The sequence below is a fragment of the Panicum virgatum genome, chromosome 5K (assembly GCF_016808335.1).
Source record: "Panicum virgatum strain AP13 chromosome 5K, P.virgatum_v5, whole genome shotgun sequence".
In the NCBI taxonomy this organism is placed as follows: domain Eukaryota; kingdom Viridiplantae; phylum Streptophyta; class Magnoliopsida; order Poales; family Poaceae; genus Panicum; species Panicum virgatum.
Window position 1 is genome coordinate 28,480,946 of NC_053140.1, and position 14,530 is coordinate 28,495,475.

General features: G+C 46.3%; 1 long non-coding RNA gene and 2 pseudogenes across 1 annotated transcript; 2 read left to right on the forward strand and 1 right to left on the reverse strand.

The window, feature by feature from the left end:
- Positions 1-667: 667 nt before the first annotated feature.
- On the forward strand, positions 668-3,078 carry LOC120707039 (annotated as a pseudogene).
- Positions 3,079-4,299: 1,221 nt separating this feature from the next.
- LOC120709825 lies at positions 4,300-11,880 on the reverse strand (annotated as a pseudogene).
- Positions 11,881-13,361: 1,481 nt separating this feature from the next.
- Positions 13,362-13,725, forward strand: LOC120710611. Its single transcript, XR_005689952.1, has 2 exons — positions 13,362-13,410; positions 13,494-13,725. It is a non-coding gene; the product is annotated as an uncharacterized LOC120710611 (long non-coding RNA).
- The last annotated feature ends 805 nt before the right edge of the window (positions 13,726-14,530 follow it).

Consider the following 14,530-nt stretch of genomic DNA (forward strand, 5'->3'; position numbering starts at 1 on the left):
CGTCACAAAGGGGGGTGACCGAGCGGAGCAACAGAACAAAGGGCCAAACGGCCCGATATTTCGACTGCATACAAGACAATCTCATCCATCAATGCCACATTCAACAATCAACGATGGTGATTTTCTTTTAAGTCACATTAAAAGGAACAAATCTGTTTTTTTTTCATGGCTGGCACAATGCCGAGGACCTTACGGGAGTGCGTGCCATGACCACCCCGTAATATCACCGAGTCGTCACAAAGGGGGGTGACCGAGCGGAGCAACAGAACAAAGGGCCCGTTTGGTTCGCGTAGCTATAGAGCCTGGATTGTATGTGAGAGCCAGCCTCACATGGGACAGGCTGAGCGCATGCAACATTGTCATGTTTGGTTGACTGTATTTGTGTAGCCTGGCTGAGAAGAGATGTTGTTTGGTTGTTTGCACGAAGATATGGTGCGTGAGATAACAAATATTATAAAATTATGTTTATAATTTTATTTTGTACAAATACACTTTTATAGTTCTTATTTTATCTAATTATATCTTAAACATTTTTGAAACACATTAATATCACTTAATATTTACTAATCATACACTAATACATCATTAATCAAATTAACAACCGCACCTGGTGAGCCTGGCCCGGCAGAAACGGCCGATTCGGGCATTTCCCCGGAGCCTGGCTGCGGGATGCTATTTGCATGCGTGAAGCCTGGCTCAACCAGACATGCAGGCAACCAAACACTGACATCTTGCATCCCGCCAGCCTAGTTAAGGCAGATGCAGCAAACCAAACAGCCCCAAAGCAAACCAGTGCTCCAACCAACCACGACCGAACCGACAGAAGAGTAGGAGGGGCGGCAACAGAGAAACTGCGAGGAAGCATGGCGGCCGGCGGCGGCGTGGTGAAACACATCCTGCTGGTGCGCTTCAAGGAGGAGGTGACGCCGGAGCGCCTGGACCAGCTCATCCGGGGCTACGCGGCGCTCGTCGACGCCGTCCCCTCCATGAAGGCCTTCCACTGGTAACGCCCGTAGCTACTAGCCTACTTAGCTAGACTTCGATACGATTCGAATCCACGCCAACTGTTGCCTGTGCCTCCTTGCCTGTGCGGGACTGGTAGAGGATCTCGTCTCGTTCCGCCCTTGGCTGTGCGGGACTGGTAGCTACCTGATCAGGTGTGGTCTCAGTGCTGTGAGTGAGGCCGGTGATGACGCGCCCCAGATGCTCGACGAATTGGGTGCCTGGGTTTTCGGTTTGGGTTCCCCGTGTCCCATCACTGACCAGGATTGTTAGCCTTGATTTCTCTTAGCTTTCGGATCCAGGATCCACAGTGGATTTAAGAGAACTATGTAACTGCTACCACTATTTCTTTTTTAGGACACAGGGCATGTTTGGATCCAAGGGCTAGAGCTATTTTCAGGCTAAAATAGCCTAAACTAGTCCAAAATCTCCAAACATGAGGGCTAGAGTTGGCTATTTGGAAATAGCCCACCTCAAAAAACTAGCACACCCAGGAGGTGATTATTTGAGCTATTTGATGTGGGTCCCACTAGAGAATCTTTTTTTCTCCTCCCCTGTGGCCGCATCGGGCCGTATCTCCCTATGTCGCCTCTCGCCGCCGCCTCCTTGCGTCGCCTCCCGCCGCCGCCTCCCTCCTGATCCGCCGGCGATGACCCGCCCCTCCCTTGCGTCATGTCCGCCGCCGCCCTCCCGGTCCACCGCCGCCGGCCGTTACCTGCCCCCTCCCCCTGCGACATGACTGCCGCCACCCTCCTGATCCACCGCCGCCGGCCGTGACCCGCCCCCTCCCCTGCGACAAGACCGCTGCCGCCCTCTCGATCCGCCGCCGCCGGCGGTTACCCGCCTCGTTGCCTCCCCCACGAGCGCCGCCCCCTCCCCCACAAGCCGCCGCGTCCCTCCACCGCGCTATCCCCAAGCTGGCGCCACCCTCCCCGCCTGTTGCTCCGCCGCGGAGGCCTTGACCGCGGCGCTGCTCCCAGGGGCGGAGCCAGGATTGGATTTTTTTCATTGTTAGGGGGGGCCAACCATACAAACTTATATAAAAATTTAATTTTGTAGTGCAAATTTGGGGATCATAGGGGGGCCAGGCCCCTGCCCGCCCCCCCCCCCCCCTGTCTCCGCCCCTGGCTGCTCCCCCTCAACGCCACCGGATCTGGACCGCACAGGCAAGGCGCAGCACAGCACAACAGCATGGCGCACAGCAGCACAGCACAGCAGGCGCATGCACAGCAGCACCGAAGGGCTGGGCGGAGCACAACAGCCACACGGAGGCCACGGCGGAGCACAGGAGCACAGGATCCTGCAGGAAGAGAAATTAGTTGGATCCAAATAAATGGGAAGGAAAAATAGCTCAAAATAGCTCTTGGATCCAAACATATCAACAGCTATTTCATTGGAGAGCTATTTGCTTGGGATAAATAGCTCTAGCCCAAATAGCTCTAGCCCTTAGATCCAAACACGGCCACAGTACATGATCTTAGAGCATAAGCATGGTAGATGTGTTCTAGGGAGACTTTCCCAGCAGCCTTAAATGTATCCGTTCGTCAAATCCTAGAATTTTTAGTGCGTTGGCAAGATTATGGGAAACCATCAAAAAATTTCAGTAGTGCCTTTTCTGTCAATCTTTGATGCAAAGTTTCTACTTGTTTCTGAATTTTGGTTTCTTTATCTGCCCATTGATCTGCAGGGGAATTGATGTGAGCATCGAAAACATGCATCAAGGGTTCACCCATGTGTTTTGAGTCCACATTTGAAAGCACAGGAGTGAAGGAGTACATCGAGCACCCAGCGCATGTTGAATTCGCAAATGTATTCTTGCCTCTATTAGAAAAGGTCGTCATAATCGACTACAAACCGACTTCTGTCAATTGAATACGAAGAACCTGGGGCACTTTTCCTCAGTTCTCACGGCCAATAATTGTTCCTACTGTTTGTAGGAGAATTTCATTTTCAGTTATATTATGTAAGCTTTGGGCTGAATAAATTCTGATGCTAGGTTTCCTTTTTGAGTTCTCTGTAACTGCAGTTCAAGTAACTCTGCACCTTTTTTGTTGCTATCAGAATTGTGTTCCCAAAGTCTGCTGTTCTGCTTTTCAAAAAAAAAGTCTGATCTCCATACAAGTTCTGTTGCAGGCAGTGAATATGTGTTTTCTTTTTATCCTTTGATCAATAATCATGATTGATATAAAGAGTGGTGGTAATTATAATTTCTGAAATAGACTATGAATCAAATCATCCATGATTTTTCTCGTCAGCTTGATCTCAATCACAGTAATTTGTCCTGTACACCGTTTTATTGAAATATGTCTCTGTTTACTTAGTATTTTGCTCCTTGGATAATAAATTATGGCGCTTCCTTTGTTAAGGAAAATTAACTGTTTTGCGAACATAGAGGAAAACACAAAATTGATGATATGTACTGCTGAAACCAATTGCCCTGCTTCCTATTTACCCTTTTTACTTGATCCGCAATATTTAGCACCTACTCCAAGATTTCAAATTTGGTTTGTAGAGGCACATCATACACGTCTCCTACTTCACTTCAGGAAACAGGAGTGATGACCTCTAAAGAGTCTTGTAGTCCTTAGAAGCCCTCGACGTTATCATTCTCCAGCCACATCCGCTCGCGTCGCCAGGCGACTCGGGCGGACCTCCACCTGCGGAGCGCCCAAGCACCCCCCCCCCCCCCCCCCCCCCCAGCCTCAGCCCCCCACTTCTCCTCACCGGTGGTAACGAGGCGGGGGTTCACCCTCTCCAGTAGATCTACCTCGTTGAGCTGTTTGATTGTTGAATAAGTCAATTTCTGAAGTATATATGTCTGCACAATGATCAGCAACCTCAATTTGTTGACCACCTTTATGATTTGTTTATATCAGAACTTGTGAGGTCTCAAAATAGGAATACTTTCATGGTACCACCCTCTGGCCTTTCATGCCATTTATCAAGTAAAATAAATTTTACAATAATCAATCAACAGCAATAGCTCAACAATGCTACTAAAGTAAACCTACTCATTTCACAGCCAAAAAGAAAGAGGCAAACATCATAATTTGCATCATCGTTTTGTAGCTCATTTTTTTAGTTTTCTTTTGTAGTTCAAACTTATTGTCATAGAATACTTATTTGGCAATATGACTATAACATTGTCAAGTAAGTTGGCAAAGATCTCAAGTTCAAAAATACCACACTTCAAAAATACCATCTTTCTCCATTTGATTACACTCAAGCTAATTCAATGTAACTTTCGGAAACAGTTGTTCTGTTTCAGTGGAGTGGAGGAACTTGCATCGAGGAAAATGCAAAAGATCTCATGTTAATCATTCATTCAGCAAAAGTATCGGAGTGACCATTGAGGACCAATATCTTTTTGAAAGTTGGCAGGAGGCAGCTTCTGCCTTCTAGCAGTCATTTATGAAACCTTTACATAAACGAAAAAGAATATTGAAGGTCAGAGACCAGAAAACTACCTGAGAAACTATTTCCTGATCTTTTTGAGACCAAATCACTGTCATCACTCAAGTGAATTACGAGAGGCATCATATCTTCTTCCGCATCAAGAACAAGATGCCATTCTTCTGTGTCTCAACCAACAATACAGAATGGAATTCCTACAGAATGCAGTCGTGGCATGAATTCTAGTGTCTAAATAAGTTTCATGTTGGGTAGGGTGAACCAATCAGGGAACAGATATGGCGAATTATATCAGCAGAAGCATTTGGTCGGGCTGCAGTTAGTGCCTTCTGAGACATGTCTGCCATCAATTTCTCATCACCTGTAAAATGGAATTAGATCAGGAATAATGTACAGAAGTGAGACAGATGATAAACAGGATGAGCACATTTAGGCCCTGTTCGGTTTCCTTCAAAACCAGGTGGAATGGGGTGGATTGAATCCTAAACAAGTCATTTTAGGATTCAATCCCCCATCCACCCATTCCACCCAGTTTCAAAGAAAACCGAACGGACCCTTATAAGAACAAAAACAAAGGACAGGATTCATATACACTATAAAAAAGGTAACAGCAATCTACTTAGTCGTGATCCGATCATGGCATTCCAATATAAATCAATTATTAGCTAGATTCTCAAGTAGTTTTGTTACATAAGCTATCTTTCAATTACATTATTAGCTATAAATTTAAGTAAGGCATATTTTTACTGGCCCAGAATGTAAGGTTTCCACAAATCCACAAGTGAGAAACTATGTTCGCAGCATGATAAGCAAGTATGGTCAATGGCAGACAAACAATATTATGGTAAGAAGTACAAATAAAATGAGAAAATTGAAGCATATGCATATATTCACACCATCCATCTTATATATTCAATTCTGATCTTGTTGTATCTGGTATAAGTGATTAGTTTGGAATGTCCGCCAATAGCACGAGAAACTGAGTTGAGATAAGACATACCAAAGATTTCATCAACTGCAGATGTGAGACTGCTAGAATCAAGTTCATCTTCGGTTATGACCTTTGCCCCCATGATATCAGCCATGATATATGCATTTCTCGTTTGGTGGTGATCCAGAATTGTTGGCAGGGGTATCTGAAAGACATAAAATGGTGAACAGATTTGCACAACTGAACTCAGCAAAAAGACCAAAACTTGTACAGAAAGAAAGATGACTACTACAATTTGCACATAAAACCACCAAATGGACGTTTAAAAAAACGACACCGAAGGGCAGCCCACCCACACCACCTTTATTTAAGAAGAACACAGGTCTCGGAACTAGTAAATAGCCATTCTAACAGTCGGCCTTTTTGTTCTTGTAATATGATCGATCAAGATTAAAGTTACAGAATTTTACAAAACCATGGGTTGTGGCCTGAATGGCTGAACCCGTAGTCAATCCTCCTAATGTTGATGGGATGGAAATATAATTGTAGCAGGGAAGCTTCTGACGCAGCAGTAGAGCTTTGGGCATTTTATGGGTTCATGGGAAGATCTTTTTTTAGCCGCCCTGTATGAGGGGACAAGAGGTTGATACACAATTGAATTTTTTGTAAATTTTACCTTTTCAATGCAATATATAGATATCATAAATGTTTGGGAAGCTTCTGACGCAGCAGTAGAGCTTTGGGCATTTTATGGGTTCATGGGAAGATCTTTTTTTAGCCACCTGTATGAGGGGACAAGAGGTTGATACACAATTGAATTTTTTGTAAATTTTACCTTTTCAATGCAATATATAGATATCATAAATGTTTGGCTGGTTGCCTTACTAAATGAACTGATCTATAATCCTCTGGTCATCAATGATTTTTTTAAATCATGGTTCCCACCAATGGTGTGGTCACGAGAAACTTCTGTTGATGGATTGCATTCTTCAAACCAAGATGTTCAAAAATAGGATTTTAAATGACCTAACTCAAACCAAACACTTCCCTGATCATCTAGATATGATATGCATCATCATTAAGAAATCCATGATGACATGTGACTGCCTCCAAAAATATGTATTATCAGCTCAATATAGCTGTGAATGACAAGTTAGGACATTCTGTTTCATTTCAGATGATAACCGACCCCTAGAAGAACTAAGCATGAAAAAAAAAGTACATATATAATAAAATGCCAAAGGAATGACAACAATCTCAGACATTACAAAACAATAAGCATAAAACTATTTTCATTTGTATTTCGGCCATCCCTGTTTATCTTGTTATTGCCATGGATATGCCTAAGTGGGTGATCAAGATGATTGATAAAATCAGGAGGGGCTTCTTATGGAAAAGAAGGAAAGAGGTAAATGGTGGCAGTTTTTTAGTGTCTTGGGAGAAGGTTGCTCGGCCAATTGATCTCGGTCGACCTGGTAGCCCTAATTTACAGATGTGGGATGGGCCTTGCAAATGCGTTGTCTCTGGCTACATAAAACTTTATGAAGGACAGTCATGGGCTAGTGATAATCCTATCCACCCTCAAGCTCGGGCTATGTTTGCTACCTCAGTGACAATACAAGATGGAAGCGTCAATAATACATTATATTGGTCAGATTGATGGCTGCATGGTTGCTCCTTGGTGGAATTAGCATCAGCTGTAGCTGTTTGTGCATCCAAAAAATTTCTAAACAACCGAACAGTGGCAGAAGGTCTTGAAAACCAAGCATGGGTGAGAGACATGCAAGGTGGACTGCCCATGGAGGGCTGTTGTAGTATTTGCAAATTTGGGATGCCTTAGAAAACATAGTCCTATCAAAATAACCAGACCAGCATTATTGGAAACATGAAGAAAGCGGATCTTTTTCATCTAAATACACTTATAAAGCATTCTTATATTTGGGTACTTTTGATCCATGGAAGCATCTATGGAAAACTTGGGCTCCACACAAATCCAAGGTATTTCTTTGGCTAGCTATCCGGGACTTGGGCTTCACCTAGGAAAAAGGGGAGTCCCTCACCCGGAGCAATGCGTGTTATCTGATCAAGAAGATGAAATAGTGCAACATATTTACATATCCTCACTACTTGTGTTTTCGCCAGCAGTTCTGGTATAATCTGCTAGCCTCCCTAGGATTGGAGCATACCATGATGGTCCACGACGTAATGAAAGAAGCTTTGTTGAATGGTGGAGAAAAACTAGCAGGATGATGGACAAGACTCGAAGGAAAGGGTTTAATTCTGTTGTGAACCTAGGCGCCTGAACTTAGTGGAATCACAGGAACAGATGTATTTTTTATGGTACATCTCCTTCCTTGCTGACTGCCTTAAATTTCTTTAAAGAGGAGGCAAGACTTTGGTGTATGGCTCAAGCTACAACGCTTCAGGACCTGGTTGTGGGTTGTGTAGAGGGTCTGGGTCATGTAGAGGAGCTGGTGTGTGGCCTCTACAATTCTACATAGGACATTTTCGTGCATCATTATAATAGGCGATTTGTCTCTGATGTAAACTTGTGCAACCTCCCACCTACTAGAAGAGGTCCGGGGGTTGCTAACTTGCTATGTACGGGGCTCTTTACCGCCTTCTTTTCTCTTTATAATATAAAGATGCACAACTCTCTTTTGTGTTCGAGGAAAAAAGAATATTTTTGGAAAAAATTTCATGTCGTGCCTAACTTCCTGTACATTTGTTATTTCGTTTTACACATAAAAATAAAAATTATTTGCTGCGTAACATTTTTTTTAGAATCCAGAAAGGACCGGAATGAAAATTTATTTCACAATAATAGCTGATAGATGCTGAACAGCTGAAGTTCACTGTGTGAAGGGGCCTATGATAATAAACTATACCAATGAGATGAAATGTAGAGACAGGGACTGCAAGCATCAAACTTAGTATCAAAGGACTAACAAAAAAAAACATGTTTGGTGGGAATTAAAAGAGCAAAGCTCATTATCATAGATTGTAACCATGAAACTTGATCCCCTTGCTCACATTTCTTCCATAAAATTTCATTCTGATATTATGATTATGATTTCTCATAAGATTAATCCCAATTGAAGTCCTTTACTAATTTTGGAACCCAATGAAAAGCTTTTAGTTTCAAAACATTCCAGTTATCATAACAAGAACATATAGTTTGCACTCCGGACCATTGCAATGGTTCATAAGACAATCTCCTTTTCCTGATAGGTACACAACCTAACTATGCCATTGAGAACAAGTAGAATTACATCCTCATAAGACCCAATCAATCTTAATCGAGCAAAAAACATCGAATTGGGAAATTGGAACGAATAAAAATAGCTCCATGGGATGAGTCATACCAGAATTGATGGTTTCCCAGTGGCCAATATCTCAGTGCATGTCATTGCACCAGCCCGAGAAATTACAACATCAGAAGCAGCATATGCCATTTCCAGTTCATGCAAGAATCTTCACAATAAGGTACAATTTAAACAGTCAGAATCACTATGGTACACAGAGTATCAAACAGATGCAATGCAGAAGTGCATGTCATTGGGCCATTGACATGCCTCAGAATTGTTTATCACGTTGGAATCATGCACAAAACCTAGAACTTGCAATGTAGATTAGAAGAAATTACATGTGGCAATCCAATCGACTGAATGTTTTGAGAACAGGATGAAATTATCAGAATAAAAAAAAAGCTAGAACTGTTTGAGAACGGGATAAAGTTATCAGAATAAACAAAAACAAGAACTGCTTGATTCATGTCAATGAACAAAGGATGCCATATCTATCTCTTTTCTAATTACCATTCATAAATAACCCTTCAGGTACAACATCCCTAGTAGCTCACTGAATCCTTCTCATGCCTCTACACTAACTTTCAGAGTGCAGCCTTCTTTTAAGAGTATGCTTAAGCTTTGAGTGCCTCCATCATTAACAAAAATAGAGAAACAAGAGTGAACTAACCCTCGTGCAACCAGCTAGCCCTGCTGCTGAGCAAACAGCGAACAAGTGAGGGAAAGAAACTAAGGCCCTGTTTAGTTTCCAGAAAATTTTCTACAATACCCGTCACATCGAATTTTCAGACACATGCATGAATCATTAAATGCAGTTGAAAAAATAATTAATTACACATTCTAACTGATTAACACGATATGAATCTTTTAAGTCTAATTAGTTCATGATCGGACATTATTTGTCACGTAACAACGAAATGTGCTACAGTACTGACGAGTTGAACAATATTAATTGCATTGCTAATATGTCTTTAAAGTTGGCTAGTAGGACAGCCGACAGCTGGCCATCCGAAGTTCATGACGGTTTCAAGAATCTCTATCCAACTTTGCACTTCCAATCAAAAGGAAGGAGAACCGAATGAAGAGAACTCACGGAGTAAGAAAAAGTCGGCGATGGCCCCTGACGAGACTCTCCATCTCGCAGAAAGTCTCCGTCCCCGTCTGCCATATAATGTACCGATCCTTCCTCTTCCGGAGCATCTCGTAGTAGACATTGAGCACCGCGACATTGATCTCGGGCTACCCCTCCGCTCCTCCAAGCACGAGCAGGACCTGCGCTTCCTGTTCACCCAAAAACCCTGCCCTCGGGAAGAAGCGCGACAACGCCTCGGCCTTGGACGCCCGGCACTTGAGAATGGACATGCGGACGGGGTTCCCGTAGACGGCGCACTTGCGCTTGGGGAGGAGGCGCACGGGGGCGTTGAAGGCGAGGAAGACGCGGAGGGCAAAGGGGGCGAGGAGGCGAGTGGCGGGCGCGGGGGATGCGTCCTGGTCCTGGATCACGAAGGGGGGGGCCGAGGAGGAGCGCGGCCAGGCAGGCTGGCAGCACGGGCGCGCCCCCCGTGGCGACAAGGACGTGCGGGCGGAAGCGGCGGAGGTGCAGTGCCGCGGCGAGGATCCCGCGCGGGAGGCAGCGCGGCGGGACGGGCGCGAACGGGTAGGATGCCGCTGCGGCAGCGGAGGATTCGAGGGACGGGGAGGGCGCGCCGAGGATGAGGGAGCGGAAGGAAGGCAGCGAGGCGTGGAGCTCGTCGGCGAGCGCGATGGCGGAGTAGACACGGCCGCCCGCGCCAGCGCCGCCGCACGCGAAGGCGAAGCGCAGGGAATCTTCGGGGTCGGGGTCGGGGTCGGGGTCGGGGTCGGGGTCGGAGGTGATGTGGCTCGGGGTTGGGGTGGAGTCACTGGAGTGGGAGAGGTGGCAGCGGAGGCGCGCGCGGGTGGGCACCGCGGCGCGTGTGCGGAAGGGGAGGTGTGGGGTTCGGGTGTCGCGGAGGCTGAAGAAGCGGATGGTGGAGCGAGCGGGCCGAGGCGCGCTCGCCGGCGGTGGCCGCCATTTTTGTTCGCTTTAGGGCAACTCCAGCCCAACGCCTTATTTGGCCTCTACTCTACTCCCTCCGTTCGGAAATGATCTACATATTTTGACTAGAGAAAGTCATTCGAAGTAAAGTTTGACTTATTAATCACTCTTAGAATATAATGTCAATTACGAATAACTCAATGTCATCTCAAAACCTCTTTGAATACATATGTATTGACATAAATTTTATAAACTAATTATACATATAATTTAACTAATTATTAGTCAAAGTTTATAAAGTTTGACTTTCTCTAGTCAAAATATGTAGATCATTTCCGAACGGAGGGAGTATTTTTTAAGAGTTTAGAGTGAATTTTAACTCCAGCAGAGTTCTCAAATGGACTCTCATTTTACATGAGCTCCCAATTTACATTAACAAGGCCATAGGAAAAGGAGGACCCGATCCGCCCCCCCGCGCCGCAACCCTACGCCCCGACGCCCCCCAGCGCCGCAGCCCCGACGCCCGCCCAGCGCCGCGACAGCCCCTCGGCGCCGGAACCCCGACGCCCCCCGCGCCGCCCCGCCGGCGCGCCGGCCGCCACCCCAGCCACCCCCGCGGTGCCGCCCAAGTCCTCCCCCAAAGCGGCCACCCCCGCCCCAGCACCCAAGGCCAAGGCCACCCCGCCCGCCACACCACCGGTGGCCGAGCTGCCCCCTGCTGCCACCCCCCCCCCCCCGCCCCAGCAGCGGACACCCCCGCCGCCGCGCCCACCAAGCCCGTCGAGGTCCCCGCCCCCGCCCCATCCAAGAAGAAGTCATCCTCCAAGAGCAAGAAGAAGAAGAGCAAGGCCCCCGCCCCCCCCCCCCCCCGGCCCGGTCCAAGAAGAAGAAGAAGTCATCCTCCAAGAGCAAGAAGAAGAAGAGCAAGGCCCCCGCCCCAGCCCCAGTCGCCGAGGCCCCCACCACCTCCAAGCACTCCAAGGCTAAGGCGCCCGCGTCCAGCGAGGCCGACGCACCCGGCCCGGCCGGCGACGGCGTCGCTGCCGATACCGCGGTAAGTTGCTCTCTGCACCTGCAACAGCAATCCATTCCACAATTCCGTCCTCTCATAATAAAACCGACCTGACAAATCCTCTGGCTTCATCATTTACCGTTAGCCTTTACCATTGTTTGCTTGCCATTTTTATCAGTTTATCACTAGCCTTGGCCATCCCCGGAGCGCGCAGCGGCCGACACTAGCAGCAGCATGGAGCAGCCGCCGCCTCGTCCACGTAAGGTACGGCCAGTGCCGCCTCCACCACCCCGCCATCTTGCCGACGTGGAGTAGAGGCCTTCCGGATCTCATGGAGGCACCTCCGGCGGCGTGCACCCTCCACTGCCAACGGCGGGTACCCCGGCGAAGACCCATCGTCGAACCATCTTCGCACCTGTCCCTACTGCCAATCCTTCCAACTCCGGCCTTCCTCGTCGCCAAGAAGTTCCCAACTCCGGCTTTCCTCGTCGCCAAGAAGTGCCCAACTCCGTCCTGCCTCGCCGCCAAGAACTGCTCTATCCTGGTGGTGCTCCTGGACACAACCCTCTCACGGCGACCTTCACAGAACCTGCTTCACCACCACCTAGTGCCACCACCAGCTGGGACACCCGCAGCACGTCATCATCCCCAGCAGTGATGGAATACGATGCCGCAGGCACCTCGGAGCCGATCTTTGATTTGACACAGGGCTACTCGGCAGATGTATGTATTTTCCCCAATTTTCTTGCTCAGTTATGTCATGCTACTTCATATACATGATTTCATAAGACAGCTACTTTAGCTTAAGTTTCATAATGCTTTCCACAGTTGGAATCTCCAGCACGCTGTTATACATGATTTCATGCTTGTTGGTGCATACTCCTCTTTCCTTTTCCCCTATTTTCATTTGCTCTGTACTTACCATATCCTGATATTTGTCCTGTGGCACCTTTAAGGCAATGCCTTATTCACTGTTAAATTGCCAAGCAGGAAGAAATTTAGGTGTCAAATTTACCTTTACAAGCTGTAACCCATTGCTGTCATGCTAAGCTATCTTGCATACAGTAAATGTCAGAAAGTGAAAATACATACTGCTATCAATGATGAAGCAGAAGCAATTGGATGCTAGAATTACTAGGTAGCAGTTTCAAATGCATTGAGAACTTTCATCTGTCTGTGTCAATGGTTTGAAAGAAAGGCTCGATATATAACAGTAATATCTGAATAACATGTCTCTTGTGGTTTGCAGGATCCAAGGGGCTCAAATTCACATTACTACATAGATCTTATGACCCAGGATGTGGATGGCAATTTGGAACTTTCGATGCAGCTAGATGCCACTCCAAGTAGTGGTGGGAAAGGAGCATCCAAGCGGGGCAGCAACTACAGTCAAGAAGAAGATATACAGCTTTGCAAGTCTTGGATCAGTATCAGCAATGACGCTATCGTTGGGACTGACCAGTCAAGCAAAACGTACTGGGAAAGGATCACCGCACATTTCCACAACTTCAGGGGCTTCCACTCCGATCGGACTGCTAATTCTCTCGAGCATCACTGCGGGGTCAGGATCACCGCACATTTCCACAACTTCAGGGGCTTCCACTCCGATCGGACTGCTAATTCTCTCGAGCATCGCTGCGGGGTCATAATAAATGAGTGCATGAGATTCCAATCGTACTATGAGGAAGTTGAGCGGCGTCACCCAAGCAACGTGCCTTATCAAGAACATGTAGTTACTCCTATATTTGTTCCTTCATTTAGTTCTTTGTTATTGGTACATATAATTAACCAACCCTTGATCTTTTGTTTCAGATCTTGGAAGCACAAGCAAGATATGCCAAAGCTTCGCAGGGAAAAAGCTTCACATTCTTCCATTGCTGGCTCGAGGTGAGACATACATAAAAGTTCGCAAAAGCTGACAAGAGGCCAAGTAAGTCAAAAGAGATCAACCTCTCGGTAGGAACTCAACAAGGTGACGGAACCCAATCTCCTGCGAAGAAAGCCCGACCTCCGGGGCAAAAGCAGTCCAAGGAGAAGCTGAAAAGAAATGAAAGAGGCGACGAGTACAAGGATATGATGGGGAACCTGATGGCAATGAAGGCCGAGGAAGTGAAGTTGAAGAAGGAAAAGTGGGAAAAGGATGTGATGATCGAACAATGCAAGCTAGACATCGAGGAGCGGCGTCTACAATGGGAGGAAGAGCAGAAGATCATGTTCTGTGACATGAGCAACATGGACGAGCATCAAAAAGCTTACGTGATGGCCAAGAGAGCTCAGTTCGCTAAGGCAGCGAGTGCTAGTGTAGGTGACACTGCTAGTGTAGGCGATGCTACTAGTGCTTGATAGCATGCTATCTAAATTATTTGTGATGTAATGTACTAGTGCAGGTATTTGAACTACTAGTGCTTGAACAGGATCTGCATTATTTGAATCTGCACTATCACCTGTTGTGGTAGTGCTCAGACTATGTAATATTTCAGTTCATGACTGAAACCTGAGACTTGCCAAAGCTGCCTGTGTGTAATAGCCTGTGTGACATTTTGAATGACCTGTTGTGGTACTTGCATTTAAATTGGCTGTTTAATCACCAACTATTGCTGCCTGTGTGTAACAGCCTGTGTGACATTTTGAATGAAGCTCATCAGATTAGTTCATCAAAAGATGCTCTGAGTTATCATTGCTAACTTGTTGCACCATTTTTAGGAGATCACTGAAGACATCTTTAAATGTCATGATTGAAGATCTGACAACTGATAGATTGTTTTGAATATAATCAGATTGTCTGTAAGTTACATCTTCAATTTCATCAAGACACTTTAGAACAGGTATGTTGATTGGATCTAGCAATA